We start from the raw sequence: 4,956 nt of genomic DNA, 5'->3' as shown, positions 1-4,956 counted from the left end.
AAGAGGATATATTTTTATTTTTTTATTTTTTTTTCCAAAGTTTTATTGACAAACAGATAGCAATGAGACAGTTTCAAATCATATCAGAAGGACAGTTTCAACAAATAATACACTGCATACATTCTTCTTAGTGGAGGATATATTTTTAAAAAACAGAAAAATATCCCTTGTTCTCGGGAAGGGAGACTTATATGGTGAAAATAGCAATACTTCAAAAAATATTGTACAGATTTAATGAAATTTAAATCAAAATTCCAACAGTATGTCTCACAGAATTAGAAAAAGTAAGTTAAAATACATTTGGAACCAAAAGACCTAGAATAGCAAAGGCAATTCTATGCAACAAAAGCAAGGCTGGGGGCATCACAATCTCTGATTTCAAATTATACTATCAAGTTACTGTGATAAATATAGCATGATATTTCAAAAAAAGCAGACATGAGGATCAGTGCAACACATTAGAAGGTGCAGAAATAACTCCAGATATGCTCAGCTACTTTATCTTTGATAAAAATACCAAACATTCACGGAAGACACATAGTTTCTTCCATCAGTTTTGCTGGAAAAACTGGCTTTGCACATGCCAAGGATTAAAATTGGACCCATATATTTCATTGTGTACTAAACTAATGTCTAAATATTAAAATAAAAACATTAAATATGCTAGAGGATAAAATACATAAAACTCTTGAAGATATTGGTATAGTAAAAGATTTTATGAATAAAATGCCGATAGCACAGGAACAAAAAATCAAAAGTTAGGATCTCATTTTATTAAAAGAAAAACCTCTAGTTTAGCAAGAGAAGCCACCAACAGACTGAAAAGAAAACCCACAATGTAAGAATAAAGATTTTCCACTTAGTCCTTGACAAAAATTACTAGTGAGAACATATAAAGAACTTAAAAAAAATCAAACCTCCTAAATTTAAAGACTACAAACATGGTCATCTGAGATGGATACATACTTCTCAGATGAATAAATGTAAACAGCAAATAAATATATGAAAAAATATTCACCACTACTGGTCATTCAAGATGCAAATTAAAACAACACTGAAATTCCATCTCACCCCAGGAAGAACTGCTGCCATTGAGAAACCATCCAACAAAATTGATGCTGGGGCAGAGGGAATAAACGAACCCTTCTCCACTGTTGGTGAAAATGTAGGGTGGTACAATCACCATGGAAATCAGTGTAGAGATCTCTCAAAAAACTAAACTAGACCTTTTGGTTGACCCAATTATTCCCCTCTGGGGCATCTTCCCAAAAGAATGAAAAGCATTTTATTGCAATGATATATGCTTACTTAACATTTATAGCAGTGCAGTGCGCAATAGTTAAATTTTGGAAACTACCCAAATACTCATCAACTGGTGAATGGATACAGATGATGTGCATTTTTTATACAATGGAGTACTATATCATAAAGAAGGACATGCTCTATTTTCATGCAGTATGGAAGTTATTCATTTATATGCACCCAAAATGTGTAAGAACATATCAAAATAGACCTTTGTATATATGCTTTAAATTTATAAATTCTCTGCCATCCCTTTCAAATATATTAATCTATTTGTTTTGTAACATACATTCTGAAATAGGAATAACATAGAGAAGATAAAGGTGACTTATGTACTAGAATAGCATAAAATTCTCAAAGTGTTTCTAATGTTGGATACATTGTATTACAAAATTATTATTTGAGAATTATAATAAAAATTGATTTTATTAGGGATCATAATTGGATCCTGAAATCAGTAAATGAAATTTTGAGGAATAATAAAAGGAAATCTCAAAGATTCTGCCTATTAAAAACAGAAAGGAAAAATAGGAGACTTTGTATTGCTGAGAACTGACAAATGTACACTACCTTAAGAAAGTGATCAGGGTTAACATTATGAGTAATGGGATAAATCCACTCAGTGTGTCTCTTTGTACGATGCACTGAGAGGAAATCATTATTGCTGTGTAATAATCCAAACCCCAAAAGAATACATAATTCTAATTTAATTATAAATTAACATCAGAAGCCCCAATTAAGGGACATTCTTTAAATATAAAATATATTCTTTAAACTGTCATTTTTACAAAGTACACAAAAAGAGAAATATTTGTTCCTGATAAAGAGAAATTATGATAACATGACATTATAATACTTTTTTTTTTTTGCTAGATGAAGCATTCTAGGTACAGAGAATAAAAAGATATTTTAATTCCATATTTCTGGAAAAGCATTCATAGTCATGATATATAAATGAATTATAAAATAAGACAATATAATAGAAGAGTGTGGGAGAAATCTTAGTTGGGAATTTCACAAAACAATGTTTTCAAAAGCCAAGAAAATTTTGAAGACCTGCACAGCAATATCAGCAAACAGGAATATACAATTAAATATGTAATTGAGATAAGCATACTGACAGTAAGGGAAAAATCTTCCTGGTAATATTAAGACACAATGTCATATATTGAGACTGGTGAGAAATCTCAGACATTACAGGTAGGAAACTAAACTGGTAAGACACTGGAAACTGTCAGTATGAGTCAGAACTAAACATATACAAGTCCTTTAATTCAAAAATTTTTCTTATGTATACATTCAACAGAAATGTATGCAAATCCATATGTGAAGACACTCATGACTAGCTATAACATTTCCTATAATAATTGAAAGTTATGAGTAAAGCAAATATTATTATACAAATGTAATGGATAAGCGGTAACATTTTCATATAAAATTATATAGCAATAAAATAATAAACTGAGTTAAAACCAAATAAAATGCCCTCTTGTGTACATAGCTAGGAGGGAACAAAAAGAAAATGAGCAGAAAAATGGTGAGCATATTTCTGAAAGAAAAAATGTGAGTGTAACTAAAGAGAACACAGCAAAAGTATCATGCTGGGTGATGCCGCTATGGAGGTGACAGAAGCTCATTCCAGACTTTATGAGTTGTGGTAAAAATTTGATGTTTGTCTTGAATATGATGGAAAACCATTTAAAAGTTTCAGTCTAGGGAGTGATAAGTTCTTATTTATCCTTTTAACAGGTTACTTCATGTTCGTGAAGAACAGATTGTAAGGACGCAGCAACTGAGGAAGGGAGATCTCACTACGATTACTTGATTTAAATTATTTCTGGAATACATTTGGTCTACATAATCCTCTATTGCTGGAGTGAAACTCTTTGCCATAGTCATCATAGACCTGGATGTAGCAAAGCCCAGTGGCCATTTCTGAGCCCAGTCTAGCTGGACTCTCAGCAGCAGCATGTAATTAATCTGATCACTCTCTTCTAGAATGCAGATCACCAACTGATTCTAGATTACTTACCTTACTCTGTGTGCACGCACTGTCTTGGTGACCCCACGGAACCTCATAGTCTAGAACAACCACCCTATAATAGCAATATCTACATTTATACCTCTAGATTTAATCCCTTTCTCTCTCCTTCCTCCATTATTGCACTTCAAGCACTCGCTTGACAAGTGCTCTCACACCCTTATATGTCTTATAGATGCCGAAAAACTGACACGTACTGTTTTGTTTTATTTTTTTAAAAAATAATTTTATTGAGAAACAAATTGTAGTCTTCTTAGTGGTTATTCATAGTACAAGATTCCTGTCCACAAACACTCTTAGTACAAATCTTTCTCTTCATTGAATTAAGAGAAAGTAGCTGTATATCTATCCTAACTATTTTTAATCTACAGATACAAAATGATCCAAGTCATTTCTTTTCACACAGATTTTATGAGCCTCAAGCAATAAATATTCCAGTTCCTCAATAAAAATCTTACATATTCATTTTTTTTCTCAAATTCCTCATCCAAAGCATCTGCAAATCTAGCCTCTGACATCTTCTTGAACTGATGCTACTGTAAGAAAAGACATAAAAACTTTCACTTAAGTATAGTTTAAAAAAATCCCAGCAGAAGTTTTTACACCTTTATTCTAGTTTATAATCAAACCAAAAAGAGAAATTATCTTAAAGTGTAGTCCAAATCACATGACCTCTGCTGAAAACTCTACTAAACTGTATTATTTCACTCAGAGTAAGTTCAAAGGCATTGAACTGTCTCTCATGACCTTATGTGGGCTTCATTACAGTGCTAATTGCTCCTGCTTTCTGTAACTGTCAAGAGCAAACAAGACTGCCCCACAAACACAGACATCAAGTCAAGTTTTAGCCTCTACTGTTCTTTCTCCATGGTTTGTGTTTTCCCTTTGTCTTTCTCATTTTTGGACATACAGTATCTTATAAAAAAAGCAGTTTCTCTGATCATCCTCTTTAAGTTTCCCACTCTTATTACTCGCCTCCCTCTTATCTACTTTTGTGACCTGCCAGTGTGCATTCTCACTCAACATGATGCACACAGTGTCTCTTTGCTATGTTCTTAATTATTTACCTGTTATCTGTATCCCTCAATTAGCATAGCAGTTTATAATAGTAAATAAACTCTTTCTATTTCATTTCAGATTGTGTTACTGGAACTTTAAAAACCAGACAAAGAAAATACATTTTTAAATTACTAAGGATAAAATTTATGGAGCAAAGAAAGCAACAGCCTTATACAAAATTGACAATCATAGTCAAGATGCATTATGGAAAGTGAGGGCGGGGAACAGAATAGAGAAACTGGGTTCTAAAACAAGCATTCTTTTTATTTTATTTTCTTTTGTTTTATTTTTTTCAAAATTTTATTGATAAACAGATAGCAATGAGAGTTTCAAATCAAATCTGAAGTACAGTTTCAACAAATAAAATACTGCATATATTCTTCTTAGTGGCTAATTGCTGTACAAGACGCAGACTTGAGATCCTATTTACAAACACCATTAGAACAAATCATTCCATTCATTAAGAGAATGCATCCATATATCTATCCTAACCACTTTGAATACACAGATGCAAAATGGACATTCATCGGTATACCCCATTTTTTCTAAGTTCC

Source organism: Octodon degus, unplaced genomic scaffold (assembly GCF_000260255.1).
Source record: "Octodon degus isolate 3935 unplaced genomic scaffold, OctDeg1.0 scaffold00391, whole genome shotgun sequence".
Classification (NCBI taxonomy): domain Eukaryota; kingdom Metazoa; phylum Chordata; class Mammalia; order Rodentia; family Octodontidae; genus Octodon; species Octodon degus.
This window is presented reverse-complemented; position numbering follows the sequence as displayed.